The 16,949-nt window shown below is 33.5% G+C and overlaps 1 protein-coding gene across 6 annotated transcripts in view; it reads left to right on the forward strand.

The window, feature by feature from the left end:
• CADM2 (cell adhesion molecule 2) overlaps positions 1 to 16,949 on the forward strand; it is a 1,028,501-nt gene that overhangs the window by 805,733 nt on the left and 205,819 nt on the right. The window contains exon 1 of one of the 6 annotated variants that reach the window (XM_079155917.1): positions 5,548 to 5,658. The exons of the other annotated variants lie outside the window; for them this stretch is intronic. The gene's annotated coding sequence lies outside the window, so the exon portion shown is untranslated. Of the gene's footprint in view, positions 1 to 5,547; positions 5,659 to 16,949 lie in introns of those variants that run through there. 6 annotated transcript variants of the gene reach the window in all.

Here is a 16,949-nt window from a genome sequence, read left to right on the forward strand (position 1 = left end):
CCACTACAAGAACCAAAAGCGACCCCTGCCCTAGTCCTATCCTACCCTGTAGTCTCTACTCAATGCCTTTCTTTGGCTGGTCAGAGGACAAGGGCTTTGGGGAAATGCATTCCTTAAGGATTATTATCACATTAGCGAATATTCTCAGGTCATGGGGTAGGTCATAGAGTACAGGGGATGGAAATAGCAAAATATGACGTATCACTGTGAATAAAACAATTATTTACTGAATAATCTTAAAAGGACTATAGGCCTGGAATATGTATTTTATCACATATTTTCTGAATGAACTTTTATTATGACCCTGTGTAGAGATGCTTTGAAATACTAGTTCAATTATCAGAGCTTAGTCTCTGTAATTCTTTTTAAATGTGTTCTTAACACTCCAGAAATGTGGATATTATTGAAAATGATTTCTGGTATAAACTGTTTTTAATTAATAATTGCTATGTTCCACAATTCCAATAATATATCTTTGCAAGTAAAATAGTATAACTTAGAGATTAGTTTTGTAATTGTATCATGACAGTATAATTACTGACCTTTTATTTTATCATGTACTTTACAGAAATTCAGCATAATTAAAAAAAACTTTCTCATTCTACTATGACTCATTTATTATACATTTTCCAAGTACATTATCAATCACTTTTTGAATAGCCCTATACAGTACCAATGAGTTAATCATGGGATGTGTGTAATTATTGGCAAGCATGACTCTATTTTTTTGTGTAAAGCTGCCCACTGTACTATTTAATGAACAAATGCACTTAGACATAATCATTACTTTGCACTCTACTTCTTTTAAAATAATGACAAATCACATGTTCACATTTCAATCATTAAAATAACAGTAGTGAAATGAATGGTTTGCCTGATTGTAGGTTTTTATAGTTCTTTTTGTTCTAAACAACTTTTTGTATCACTTATGCTTTCATGATTACCAAAAATGTAAATAACTGGAATTGTTTTAAGAGGCAGAAGTTAAGTGTGAAATAACCTCTTTTTTCTTCTCACTTGAAGATGAAAAGAATTTCCCCTTTAGTTACCAAATAATAGTGAAGAAATGATGGAGAGGGGACAAAGAAGAATAAATATTTTTCTTTGAATTGAACCGTGGGGAATTTCTGGAAGATTTATAAGCATATTTGGCTCATTGATTACTCAGGTGGCAGAAAGATATTCTTAGTGTGTGCTCCTGTATCCTAATGAAAAAGACTATTAACCCCCTCAAAATGAATATTAAAATTTTATTTTTGTTAAATGGAGAGCTCTGTTTAACCCATTTGGAGAATTGAGTCTCTATATGAAAATTGCAACCATTTTTGAAGAAATATCATTGCAATTACAAATCAAGTGGAAGTTAGATTTGATACAGCGTTGTTATATTCTGATTGCAAGATAAATGTACTCAGGAACTATTGAATTCTTTGTGGCTCAGAGATTATGTGGGAAATTCTAATTTCACTAAGTTACCCAAATTGACCTCAAAATGGAGGGTCACACACGCAGGCTAGAAATTGCATGAAGGACGCTGAAAAGCCCCATTAATATTGCCTATTTCAATGATCTCAAAGAGAGGGTATTAAGGAAATCGCAGTAGGTTTCATTGAGATCTTTCTTTTTATTGAATAAAATTGAACATTTAAGTAAATGAATAATCATTTTTGGACAACATAATATGAAAATATATGACCATAAAAACTTGATAGCCCTCCAGCAGTGCTTGTAGAAATTGCAGTCTCTTACAAATGTTATAGTGGGTGGTAGCTCTGTAGAAAATTATAATGGCTGTCTGAATTCTAGTACATTTTATAAAATATGCATTTTATTACTTTTTCAGGTACATGTAGTAATGCATATATATGCTGTGTTGTGTAGATCCATAAAAATATATTTTCTTAAATATCAAATACTTTGACCAGGAAATTATAAAACTATGAAAATTCAAGTCAGTGTAAGTAAATTAGGCAACAGGGGATAATTCTACTTTAAAAAAAAAAAAACTGTAATTATTATCTTTTGTTTTATCATTTTATAAATTCTATTCTTTTCATTGTATAGGAATCAGACCAGAGACTACTAAAGGAACAATGTATTAGAAATGTTCATGTGAAAGGTTTCAAAAGGAGACTCTTACCGAAGCTCATTTTAATGTGTTTAGAAATAGTAGTGAATCCTGCTATGCTGTACTTTCCTTTATCCATAGGAAGAAATCCCTACACATTTCTACTGGAATTTTTAAAACAAAGATTATATATATTCAAGGTGTACCATGTGATGATTTGATAAATGTACTGTACTGGGTAATAGTTACCATAATCAAATTGATAAACACATCCATCACTACCCGTGTCTTATGCTAAATCCCCATAATTTCATCTTATAACTGAAAGTTTATACATTTTGACCAACAACTCACTTCCATTCCCCTGCTTCTAGTCTTTGGTGACCAATATTCTATTTTCTGCTTCTACAAGTTCAAAATTCTTAGATTTCACATATACATGAGATCATGTAGTATGTGTCTTTTTGGGTCTAGTTTATTTCACTTAGTTTAATGTGCTCGAGGTTCATCTTTGTTCTTTCAAATGGCAGGCTTTCTTTTATAATAATAGATAGTGTTTTCTTGTGTTTATATACCACATTTTTGTTATCATTCATCCATTTATGGATATTCGGGCTATATTCTTTTATAGGCTATGATATCTTTTCCACATATTGATTTATTTTATTTTGGCTTACTCCTTACTGTTTTTCCTAATGACTATCACCATTTTACATTTCCACTAACAGCATATGAGTGTTCATTTTTCCATACCCTCACCAGTACTGGTTTTCTCATGTCTTTTTGGTGATGGTCATCCTAATAGATATGAGGTGATCCCATTGGGGATTTTATTTGTTTGTCTTGATGATTAATATGTTTAACCCCTTTATATATCTGTTGATCATTTTTATGTTGTCTTTAGAAAAAAATTGTATTCAGAGCCTGTGCTATTTTGTAATCATGTTATTTGGGTCTTCGCTTTTTTTATTTGTGGTTATAATTATGTTTTCCATTAAGTTGTATAGGTTCTTGATAATGCTTGTATATTAGTACATTATCAGATATTTGTTTTGCAAATACTATCTCCTATTCCCTTGGTTGCCTTTTCATTTTGTTGATTGCTTCCTTTGCTCTTCAAAAGCTTTTTAGCTTAACACAGTTCCACTTTTTTATTTTTGCTTTTGCTGCTCAGACTTTTTGTGTCATACTCAGAAAAAAAAAATAATTAACAATATTGAGGATCTTTACTTCTTGATTTTTTTTTGGGGGGGTAGGTACCTGGGATTAAACTCAGGGGCATTCAACCACTGAGCTACATCCCCAACCCTATTTTGTATTATTTTTACAGACAGGGTGGCACTGAGTTGCATAGCACCTTGCTATTGCTGAGTTTGACTTTAAACTCACAATCCTCCTGCCTCAGCCTCCCAAGCAGCTGGTATTCCAGGCATGCGTGCCCACACCCAGCTACTCCTTAGCAGTTTTATGGTTTTGCATCTTACATTTAATTCCTTAATCTATTTCTAATCATCTTTGGGTGTGTGCATGTGTGTTGCATAGGATAAGAGTCTTATTTCATTATTTTGCATGTGAATATCCAGTTTTCCCAGCATAGTTGATTGAAGAGACATCTTTTCCCATTTTCTTGGCACTCTTGTCAAAACTGGTTGACCCATATCCATTGGTTTATTTCTGGTCTCTGTTTACATTCTATTTTGTTGATCTGTATGTCTGGTTTTATGCTAGTAATATACTGTTTTGATTAATATAGATTTGTAAAACTGTTGAAAAACTGAGAACTTGTGTGTTCAGGTTTGTTCATTTTGCCTAATATTGTTTCAGCTATCCTGGTTTTTGAGGGAGCTCCATAGACATTTTTGGACTTTTTTTTTTTATTTCTGTGAAGAATGCCATGGGAATTTTGATAGGAATGACATTGAAGTTGTAGATGACTTTAGGTAACATGGAAATTTTATAATTTCTTTTTCTAATTCATGTACATGAGGTATCTTTCCATTTATGCATTGCTGTTAATTTTAATATGGAAAGTTATAGTATGTAAGCTTGAACCATTTATAAATTCTTTATTAATAAACTAAAAACCCCAAATCACTTCTTTCGACTATCAAATAATTCTTAAAATGAAAGAGAATCATGGGTCTAATGTTTGTGTTTATTTTTCATTTCATGTTGTTTAAAATGAGAGAAATGTGTATATAATGCTAAAATAATTCTTTAACATTAATACATACTATGCTGTTTTTAAAAATTATAAATGTAAAAATTCTAAGCTAAACACAATTATTATCCAGTATACAAATCAAAGATTAACATGAAGCTTCTAATTATTTGTGATTTAAACTATGACCTTATGAAAACTGTCTACAGTACAGCCAAAAAACACAGAAGTTAAAAATTATCAATGTGATGAATTTGGGTGTATAAATAGAAAAAAAAATCTACATTTTACATCTTAATCATATTTAACCTGAGTGGGTGTGCATTATTTTAATATATTAAAGTCATCTTCTGATCCACTATGTTGGGCAACATTTTTTAGGAATATTAATATCAAAACATGATCATTATTCAAGGTTGAGAATTTACTGTTAACCTCTTCAATTTTAGTCCATTCTGACTTTTGTAAACATTATCAACTTATTTAACTTCTCTAGGCCTCTGTATCCAGTAATTTCCTCTTTATATTCAAGACCTCCAATGGATGCCTAAAACTGCAGAGAGTAAAAAACTCTATATTCAAGTACCACAATGTCATAGCTGCTGATCTGTTAAGTTAGTTGGTTACTGACTACTGGGTGGGTAGCCTATACAGCATGAATATGATGAATAAAAGGAAGGGAAGACAGCATAAGTCAGCATGATTTTTCATCATGCTATTCATAAACAGCCTACTATTTATAATTTATGAGTTGCTTATTTCTGGAATTCTTTTTTTTTAACCAGGGATTGAACCCAGGGGCACTTAACCACTAAGCCACATCCCCAGCCATTTTTAATTTTGTTTTATCTTGAGACAAGATCTTGCTGAGTTTCTTAGCGTCTTACCCAGTTGCTGAGACTGACTCAAACTTGTGATCCTTCTGCCTCAATCTCCCTAAGGCCACTGGGGTTACAGGCATGTGCCACCATGCCTGGCATTTCATACTTTTGAAGTGCAGTGGACCACTTGTAGCTAAAACTGAAGAAAGTGTAACTGTAAATTAAGGAAGATTACTATACTAAAATTAAAAAAGAAAAGGAAAGAAAGAACATAAATTAGAAAAACTTTACTCCCAAAGCCCTAATAGTTTTTGCTGGGATTGCCTTTTTCTCATATATTTATGATTAATGTTTTGATAGACATATTTTGATAGTTTTTAAAAAGCTACACTTTAAAATTTGAAATGTGTGATGGGCAGCTACCATGAGAACATTTTCAGTTTTCTTTCTTTCTTTTTTTTTTTTTTTTTTTTCTTTTCGTTTTCTGACTTGGCCTTGTCCTGTTAATCATTGCTCATTCTGAGTCCTAGGGAAATAATCAAAGATTGCCTGGAAGTGGAGCTCACAAGGGCATTTTTCATTTGGAAAACTTCAAGAAGCTGTGTAAGGTACTGTGAACCTTTGGAAAAAGCACAGCTACAAAAAATCTTAGATTCTCAATGAATTTTGTTTCAAGTGTATTTTATAGAATGATAATGCCTTTCGTTTTTCTGTCTTCATTGTTGGTGTTTTTCCTAAGGACTCTCCATACTTTATCTCTTCCTGTTTTACTTAGTAAAGGAACTTGCAAATTAATCTCCAAAGTGAATCTTAGAGACCTTGTTTGTAACTACAGAAAATATTTTAGATCTAAATCCCTTTCTTACAAAGACTTGGTGTAGACTGATTCATACACTCTCTGTATAAAAATGTCTCTAACTAGTGAATATTCTCTTTAATTAGGTCTTTTCAAGTAAGTCCCTTTATTTCTACTGAAAGTTGCCATATCTCTAGTTAATTCCTGGCACTAAACCACAGTACGTGTTTAAAAACCCTCAATGAAGAAAATATTTTAAGTATTACCCTCACATAGGCTGATATTTTAAATGTTATAATTGCTCATAAATAATCAGTTTTGAAAAGGTGCTTTACTTTTGAGATGCCAAATAGAATACAAATGATGTCGATGGCTTGTAATGAAGGGACAGAAGCACTCTGATAGCACCTCACCTTATATCATCGCTTACTTACAGAGCTTTTTTTCAGGGGGAAAGAGAGCAACCCCTTTAAATAGTTGTGTAACTTGCTGCTAAAGTGCATTTTCTTTTAGTGTAGTGAGCTGAGAATAGTTAAAGGAAAAGCCCAAGAAGGCATGATTGTAAAAATGACCATTTGCTATTGTCATAGATAATAATTTATTCCAGGGAAAGAAAAGAAGATATTGTGGTCACACATAGCTTCAGGTTCTTTCTACCTTCTGCTGACTGCTAACAATAATTAGAAATTTTTAGAGGCAAACTGATCAAGGCCTCGATCAGGCTCCCTTTTCAAGAGTCAATAGTGGAGGTCAGGATTAATTTGTTGCTTTAAAATGTGGAAATTACTCTCCATGTTTGAGAGCAGTATGTGGCACCCCTTAACTATATGATAAAAAGGGCCTTGAATTTCACTGTACGTGTGTGACATAAAGGATATCTATTTGGAAAGATTTAATGGGGCTGGAATTGAGGGTAATAGAAACTGAATTGGAGTAATTTATGTTGTGCACCGAAGAAGATGGCCAGGAAACTTCAAAGACGATCCCTCCTGCATGACTAAAACTGAATAGGCGTTTTAAAGCTATCTTTCTCTTTCATGAAACTACATATCAGTGTATTGATTCCAGAGTTTATATATTTAAAGATTTTGATATAAGCAGAGCAGCATCCATATAGCTATGTTAGTGGCCAAACAACTAAAGCGTGGGGACAAATATAATCCAGATAATGGGGACAGTTATTTCAGTGACGTCTAATTAAACACCTGAGGAAGAATTTGAACTTATTGATCATGGTAGTCACAGAAGAGACTGTTAATCTTTTTAGCTTTAAAAACGAAGGACCCAGTTTCCATACAGCATAATTCAAGAAACAAACAAAAAAAGCAAAAAGCAAAAATCTATCTAGTACTCACTGGTATTATATAATCTAAGATATGATTCAGAATATATATAAGTCATTTATTTTATAATATTCCTAATTTTTTAACAATACAAATTAAAATTAGTGTAGCTGAGTCTTTCATGTAATATGTCCATGAAGTTAAATGTGGGACTCTCTGCTTCATTCATTGGAATGTACCAATGACACCAAAAGGAGGGCAATAATTAAGGATGCTGTTTAACTTGTTTGTGTAATATCCTCCTTCCTCTGAAATAGAAACACACTTACACATATTCAATAATCTTAACTAACCAAAATTTTAAACATGAGGATTTTTTTTTTAACCTAAAATTCCATTAGGAAAAGAAGCCCCATTACAGAAAACTTCCAAAGCATTAAGGAAGAATAATTCATCATGGTGGGCTTAAAGTATCTGGATGAGGAGGGAACAATGGAACTATGGGAAAGTGATTTGTACAAAGTGAGTTTTATTTATGTATTTATTTTTTCCAAGTCTGTCAGTTCTGTGTTATCATTAATTCTTTGGAACCGATATTTTTGCTTTGACAATCATTTTTGAGCTTTTATACACAGGAGAATCTTGAGCCAGTACAAGGATTTCTTGAAAATGTCTAAGTGAGTTCTGATAAACAACATAATGTCTAATTAAAAAGTATTCCACTCTGTTGTTGTTCCGCAGGTGTTTTAGTGTAGAGTCCACTTTTAATGTAGTGCATAACTTCTGAAATTAGTCTCTACTGAAAGGTAACTATCACAACCGATGTATGTTATACCTTATCTTACGTAATATGGGGAAATTATCTATGGGACATGTTATAAAAAAAAAAAAACAAGATTAAAGTAGGTCATCTTTATGATGGATAAATATACAAATAGTTCCTTCCCTTGTAACCCTCACAGTACATGTACCACTGATATATTGGCATGTGGATACCAATTCACTGGACATTTTTATTAATATACATAAATCAGAAGACATGATTAATCATTTAGATAAGCTTTAAGTTTATTTTTTTGATGACTTCATTTTATATTTACTTCATCTATATGCTCAATTTGAATTTCAGGCAGCCGGAGCATTCATAGTGGTTAAGGAACCAATGAAAGGTGTTAAATGTCCAGTATAGGAATCTCATCCAACAACTTAAGAGCTATATGAATTTGAAAAAGGGACTGCAAACATTTGTATCATTAAAATACCTACTGGATCAGAACTGGGTATATAGTCTGTGAGACCCAGTGAAAAGTAAAAATGTGAGGCCTCTTCATGACAAAATAATAGTTGGCAAAAGTAAGAACATTAAACCAAATCACTGCTGACAGAGTTTCAAACCAAGCATGGAGTCCATCTAAACACAGGGTCCTATGCAATCATGCTTGAAATTATAGTGAAGATCAAATGACTTTATAGATTACTCCCTGAGTAATATTAAACACTTTAAATTAATTTTAATGATTATTTCTACAAAAGTTTTATTTGAGCTACTCTGGCTGTAGTATGATTTTTTCATAAAAATTACATATATCACTAATATTTTGTTTTCATTTTGAAATTTGTGACTATTATAAATAACAACAGAATTGGGTCTTTAAAAAGACAGGTGGTCAAATGGAATTATTCACCCCAGGATAGTGTGAAGTAGGTAAGATGGTGTGGTAAGAGAGGAAAATAAAATTATGTTGCACTATTTTCCTTTGGAAGAACTTCAGAGGAATGTAACTTGATCAAGGGATGCTGAACTGTACAAAGACCACTTGGACCAAGATTCTAAAGTCTGGAGTGTTTGAGGCACAAGTAATAGAAACAAAAATTTGCACAATTTCACAAAATAGGGAATATTGAAAACTCAGCTGTGAGAATTGGGATAGAATGAGATCTCAGAATCAGTTGCAACCTCAGATTTGAGACTCACTTTCCCTTTCTTTCTTGTGTTGTTTTCTTTCTACTTACTGCCTCTGTGCTATTCCAACAGGGACAGATTTGTTAAATGTGGGGGCGAGGGAAAGGGCTGACAACAACTTGTGATTTTTAGCTCATTTTACTTCCAAGAACAAAAAGAGTCCATTTATGCTTGCTTCACAAGCATTGTGAAGGCAAATACATGCATTAATCTTCAGAAAGAAACTATAGAAAAAGCATAGCAAGATACCAGCTGAGTAAGAATCTGTCATGATTGTTTCCCACAGACACACCAATTTGAACAGCTATGTACACACCAAATTACCTTCACAAGAGCTAAGAAAGCAAGGTGAGAGACCACAATGCCCATTTTTAGTGTAATAATAGGAAAAAAAAAATTCACTGAAAGAGGAAGGACGAATAGAGTGGCCCGGGTCAGCCCTCTCCCTCCACCAAGTAATGCAGTGTGGAGATACACCTCTCAATTTGGGAAAGGAGAAAAAATTAAATTCAGGTCATAGACTTAAAACTCAGTTCTGATCAGAGTCTCATGATCCCCGCCACAAGCCTGCACCCACAGACAGAGTTGCTGGAATTTTATTAGCCAGGCAGCCAAGGCATCACTCTCACACCACTCTCACACATTTGGGCCAGCAGAGTCGGGAGCAGTAGTGCTCCTGGGAAGCAGGGCATGAAAGTTTGCATAAGACTTTGTTTTGGAGTTCAGTTCTGACCCTCATTTCTGTGGCAGTGCCTGTGGATGTAACCTGTAGAATAACCCATACACAGGTAGAGATAAATGGTCCCAGTCTGTCAGACTTCTTTTCAGCCAAAATCACATGAGACTGGTTGCAATGGTCTTGGGTCAGCAGTAGGCAGCCAATGAAAGTGTAGGCCTTGGAAGGTTATCAGCTCAGGGTGGAACTTACTTGAACACTGCAATGTGCAGGGTCACAGACATGGCATAGGACCTGGAAGTTGATCCTTCTGTGGTGATTACATGCAGAGCCAGACAGAATTCCATAGTTCTTGTCTAGAGACAGGGTCATTGGAGTTGAGTGAGGTGTTTGGGCTTACCCTGGCCCCAAGGAGAAGCTTGTGGGGATGGACTACCCTTTGTAAGCACTTTCTTAGTTCATGTGGAGCAACTTGCCAAGTAAATTTGGAAAAACCTGGACTTAGATTACCCTTTGGTGCTGTATCAGTGACAACATACCAGCAACTTATAGCAAACCTGACTTATAGCAAACCTGAACTTGGGGCTCCATCTAGTGCCAAAATAACATAAGTAGTATAAACAAGAAGAACTGAATTTCTGGAAAGACAGGTATAAAAAAAGTCAGATTGTAGGATTAGAATAAGTACCTAAACCTTTAACGTGCAGATAGCATTGGATACCAACAAGCATTAGGGAAGACCCAGGAACCTCCCTAATGGTAAAAAAAAGGTGCTAGAAACCATCCAGATAGTAACTGGTATGGATATACTCTATGATGACGAACTTTGTACAAGCTATTTAAGGAAACTCAATGAGTTTCAAGACAGCACAAAGAAATAATGCAATATTATAACAGAGAAACTTATCGAAGAAATGCAAATAAATTTTAAAAATCAAAAAAATTCTTGAGCTAAAAAATAAACAAAATGAAATTTTAAATGGTGAAAAACACACTAGATGAGAATAAAAATGCTGCATAACATAAGAAATGAAATTAAAAATACAATAGAAGTCATCAACAGTAGTAAAGATCAAATCAAATAATTAGAGTCTTGTTATTTGAAAATACATGGAGGAGAAAAAAGGAAAAAAGAAGGAAGAAAACTTATGGAAATTCTTGGACAGTATTAAAAGAATAAATATTTAGGTAATTGGGGTTCAAGAGGGATATGAGAAGGCAAAAATGTAGTGAGCTTATTCAAAGAGATCACAAGAGAAAAATTCCCAAACCTAGGGAAAGATACAAACCTCTAGGCACCATAAGGTTAAAGGTCACCACATTTAACTAAACGAAATCTGCTACATGATATATTATAATCAAGCTCACAAAGGTGAAAGATAAAGAAAAGTTTCTCAAGACAATAAGAGAAAAGAAAAAACATGCAAGAATGTCCTAATTCTGACAGCAGAGTTCTCAGCAGAAACTTCACAGGATAGGAGAGCGTGATATGAGATTTTCACTGTAAAGAAGGACAAAAGAACCAACAAAGAATACTGAAACCAAACAGACTATACTTTGGAGGTGAAGAAAAGATAAAGCCATTCCTAAACAAACAAAGCTGAGAGAATAAATCTCCAGCATCCCTGTTCTGCAAGAAACGCTAAATGGGGTTCGTCAAACTGAGACAAACACTAACGGGTAAGAAGAAAACATTGGAAGGTATATGGTAAAAATATGTAGACAAATTCGAAATACTCTAATATTGTAAACGTCATAGATAAACAACTTATAACTGCAGTATGAAGACAACTAAAATAATTGTTTTAATCAGTTTTTTCACTGCTGTGACTAAAGGATTATTGTAGAGGAGGAAAAGTTTATTTGAGGACTCACGGTTTCAGAGATTCATAGAAGGTAGGCCCCATTCTTTGGGGCTCAAGGTGAGGCTGAACATCGTGGTGGGAGAGTGTTGTGGAGGGAAGCAGCTTACATCATGATAAGAAAGCAGAGAGAGAGAGAGAAACTCCACTGGCCAGATATAAATACATACCCCATAGCCACACCCCTATGAACCACTTCCTCCAGCCACACCCCACCTGCCTCCAGTTACCACTCAGTTAATCCCATCACCGATTAGATTAAGGCTATAACCCAATCATTTCTCCTCTAAACATTCTTGCATTCTCTCACATGTGAGCTTGTGGAGGACACCACATCTAAAGCATAATAGTAATTAAGAACAATACATTAATGTTTGAAGAAATAAGCAAATGGAATGATATAAACGATATATCAAAAATTAAAAGTGGAATTCGGGACAAGTGCAGTGGATGGAGGACAAGAGTAGAGGATTTTTTTTGTTGTTGTTTTTTGTTTTTAATTAGTGTAATTTTGTTCGCTTTTGTTTCTTTTCCAGTATTTACAATCATGATCCATTGCTGTCAGTTCTAAACATATTATAATCAAAATGTAAGCAATAAAACAAACATCCCAACAAACCCAAAAGTAGTTAGGATGGAATCAAAACATACTACTAGAGTAAATTAGTTAAACACGAAGGAAGACTATAGGAGAAGGAAAAAGAAATTATAGAACTAGAAAACAAGTCACCAAATGACTGTAGTAAGAAGTTACCTAGAGATAATTACTGTGAATATAAATGCATTGAATTCTAATATTGAAAGAGAATAATTAAATGGATTTAAAGAGGAAAACAAAACCAAGGCCCAACTATATGTTGCCTACAATATACTCATTTCATCTCTAAAATATTTGAAATAATACTGCACATCTCTTTTGATCACAATGCAATAAAACTAGAAATTAATAGCAAGATAAACTTTGGAAATTGTAAAAATACATGGAAATTAAACAGCTTACTTTTGAAATATAAATAGATCAAAGCAAAATCAAGAAGGATATTAAAAATTACTTGAAAATCAATGAAAATGAAACATGGCATACCAAACATTATGGGATTTGACCAGAGAAATTAATCTGACAGAGGGTTGAAATATGTAAGGAACTAAAATAATTAATAACTGCAAAAACCAAAACAAACAAAAATGTAATCCAACTAAAAATCAGCAAATGACTTCAAAACAAACCTTTCTCAAAGCAAGAAATAAAAATGGTCAACAAATATATGAGAAACTGCTTGAGATCATCAATCATCAGGGAAATGCAAAGCCACAATGAGATAGCCTCTTGTCCAGTTGCATTTATTATTATCATGAAAGCAAAAATTAATAACTGCTGATGAGCACGTGGAAAAAGAGGACCTCTTATACACTGTTTGATTGGATGGAAAATAATACAGACATCATGGAGAACAAATATAGAGATTCCTCAAAAAACTAGAAACAGATCTATCATATGATCCAGCTATCATACTTTTGGGTTTGTGTCCAAAAGAAGGAAAATCAGCATACCAAAAGATACCTGTGTGCCCATGTTTATTGTAGCACTATTTACAACAGTTAAAATATGGAATCAACCTAGGTGCCCATCAACAGATGAATGGGTAAACAAAATGTGATACGTAATAGACCATTATTAGCAATAAAAAAATGAAATCCTGTCATTTGCAATAAAATAGATGAAACTGGAGATGCTAAGTGAAATAAGCCAGGAACAGAAAGATAAGTTGTGCACCATCTCACCTGTTTACAGAATCTAAATAAGTTCATCTAACAAAATTTGAAAGAATGGTGATTACTGTTACGAGGTGCAACTTAAGAACAGACCGATCACCACTGAGAAGTCCAAATTTGAGAGTCTTTATTAAGCTGGCCAGCTGACTGTCTCACACAATGCCCCCAAAAATGGCTATTGGGAGAACAGCCCTGACCACAGGGTTGTAGGGGTTCTTATACCAAAAATCACATTAATCGTTAAGTGTCTGTTGCTATGATTCAAAACTACAAACTAACATCACGAGATCATAGACAGAGGGGGACGTGGGTCAAAATGACCCTTACCTAGGTACAAACTGGTTACTAACATCCACACAATCACTGTTCACATGGTACATTGTTTAGGAGCAATAGGAATCAAAAGAGAGCAATTCTTCACTACATAGGAGTTGCCATTGTATATTATTAAACATGTCACACTAATTAACTGATGATGGGCACAGAGGCGGGGTGTTCTCATGGTAGAAACTTATTTCCTACATAACATGGAGTCTCAGAGCAAAATGGAGTCTGTTTAGTCTTTTCCCTTAGAGTCTGGCCTATAACATTCTCATGGAGCCAGATCTGTCAGCCCATCACATTTAACATTCTCATGGAGCCAGATCTATCAGCCCATCACAATTACCATATTTGGTGGAGAGTTGGGGTAAAGGAAGAATGGGGGAAGGTCAATCAATGGGTGCTAAGTTACAGTTTAGAGAGGAGCAAGAAGTTCAGGTATGCTATTGCACAGTAGAGTGAATATAGATCATACTCATATATATTTCCAAAAGTTAGAAGAAAGGAATTTGAATGTTTTTGCAATAAAAAGCAATGTTTAAAAAGATAGATATGTTTACTGTGATTTAAACGTTACATGTATTGAAACATCACATGGCTCCCTGTAAATATGTATGATTTTTATGTATTAGTTTAAAAACAAATTTAAATGAAACAAAAGAAGCTATAAACACCTCAGAAAAAGAGAAATTAACCTAAAATTTTGAAATAGCAGTTGTGTAAAATTGGAAAAAGAAATAAGTCAAACCTTGCCATCAGAGCACGTCTTAAGAAGTGGCATGGTAAATGGGATCTTATTGCAATTGATCAGAAATTTCAAAATTTCTCATTAGAAATGTTTTTTTGTTGATAAATTGCTCTAACTCTCACAGTCAGTCACTTTCAATCTTTGCTACATCTCAGTACAGGCTTAAAAATACAGCCTGTGTCTACACAGGGCTCACCCCCTGAGATTGATTCGATTGTTTTTGAGCCTAGCTCCAGAAATAGTATTTTAAAGAGACCCCTGGTGAGTTTGACTTACAACCAAGAATGAAAATCATCAGGTATTTAACTAAATTACATCTTATTTGCTCTGTACTATGTTTTTATATTTATACAACATATAAAATATGAATCATTGATTTAAATTTTATCCCAGTTACAATAATAGAATGGGGATGGGGTTATGGAGGTGACCACAGTGTCTCAGTTGGTCCAAAGGTGAGTAAACACTTACTGCCTTTAAGGAACATATAACCTACTGCTCAAAATGTAATTGAAAGGTCCTTACTACAAATCCACTTGAGGGAGCTTGTTAAAATTTCAGATGCCTTGGATTAACATGACCTACAAAATCAGAATCACTGGGGGCGGTCCCCAGAACATGCATTTTATCAAGTTCCTCTCTGGAACATACGCGAGGAAGTTTAAGAGCCATGGTCTATTGCCACATGTCTCCTCCTCACAGCTATTCTTTCCTGAAGCAAGTTTAACAGCCAAGACTGGAGTACTCTAATTAGCATTGCTGCTCACCTGGTGACTATAACTCATTGTATAGATTAGTGCCTGGGAGGAATAAAAAAAGCTGCTTTGATTTTTTTTTTTTTTTTCCTTTTGCTTTACTAGCGGCATCAAATCTCTTTTTAGTTTTTAAAATAGTACAATGTCTTGTCTATGCAGTTACAGAAGACACTTCTGGATTGTATGGAGATTGGTATTTTTACAACCCTTGCCCCTTGTCTCTTTTGTAATCTTATAATAATTACTTTCATTATGTGTATATTTTTCTCCTCCTACCTAGGTCGTATGAAATAGCAATAATGAATGCACATAAACAATTATGTTGTTTTCAGTTATTCTTTGCCCTTTTTTCTCAGCTTTAACCTTGGTAGTATTTGTACTCTTTCCTGCCCTGTTATGGAGCTCTGTGAATGTGCATAACATAAATCACATGCACACAATTTACCTTTCTATGTAGTTAGCATTAATAGAGATAAAAGGAATTGAGACTGAAAGAGCAAAAGTAATCACATACTGTAAATGCAGGGTCACTCATTTCATGATGAGAAGGAAAACATACAAATCCTATATCTTTATACATTCAGGAAAATACTGAATTTACTTACTATATTTTAGATTAAATAAATGGCTATATACACTTTACAGATTTTATAAAGTCATTCAGTTAAAAAAATTTCATCATTGCAATTTAAGAATTGCAAGTGATGCTTGATATGAAAAGAGGAAAAATAAATGATAGCATCACTTCTTGCAATCTCTTATTGCTCATAGAGACATGTTTATTAACTAAAATCAAGATTCTATGAGGAATTATGTCTTTCAAATGACTCCTTATTTATATGTACTATAGTGGTACACTCTGCTTTGGCATCTTTTCTGTAATTACTTGAGTTTTATTCTACATGTGTCCTTTTTTGAAAGCCATGTCTCTTTAGTTCAATAAATGTTATCAAGCATTCTTTGACTGTTCCTATTGCATCAACCTTAATTAGCTTTTGATTACTGTTAATTTCACAGCATTTTCCCTTTAATAAGTTGCATCAAAATGCTTTCATTTCTGTTGCAGCAAGTTTAATTAGTTTTTGAGCCTTGTTTCTGTTTTTCTTTTCATTTTTAGGGAAAAAAAAAATAACAACACCCACTTTCTTTGTTCCTATGAGAACAAACATGACTTACAACTTGGTGCTAACCAGAGGACCTCACCTCAGGCTTCCAATACCAAATCACAGTAACATGTAGCCTTTTCATTTGCATCAGGAATGTTGTCATGTACTCGTAATTCTTTCCAATTGCTTCAAATATACAGTATAATTAAATTTTCATTTTTTAAAGGGGTCAAATGGTTTATTTTAAACAACTAGGTTTCTAATTGGTCCATCGATTTAATTATAGAAGCTGATTTCTAACTCATGTATTCAATTATATGACACAAAATAGCTGTATTCTCTTTTCAGAAATCCGTGTGCATTTTGTCTTGTTGAACCAAATTGTTATTTTCAGTATTCCTAAGATAAAATGCTTCCCAAACCAATTTTTGTAAATTTGTAATAGTCATAATTTTTTACACAATATATTTATTATTTATTCATAAATGAAACTGTAATCATTATAAGATTTATATCATATAAAATAATATATTATATAATTTGATATATATCATAGAAAGCATATCTGCTCTATTATTTTAACACATTAAATATTAGTTCATTGACATTTATTTAT

Source organism: Sciurus vulgaris (assembly GCF_902686455.1).
Source record: "Sciurus vulgaris genome assembly, chromosome: 10".
In the NCBI taxonomy this organism is placed as follows: domain Eukaryota; kingdom Metazoa; phylum Chordata; class Mammalia; order Rodentia; family Sciuridae; genus Sciurus; species Sciurus vulgaris.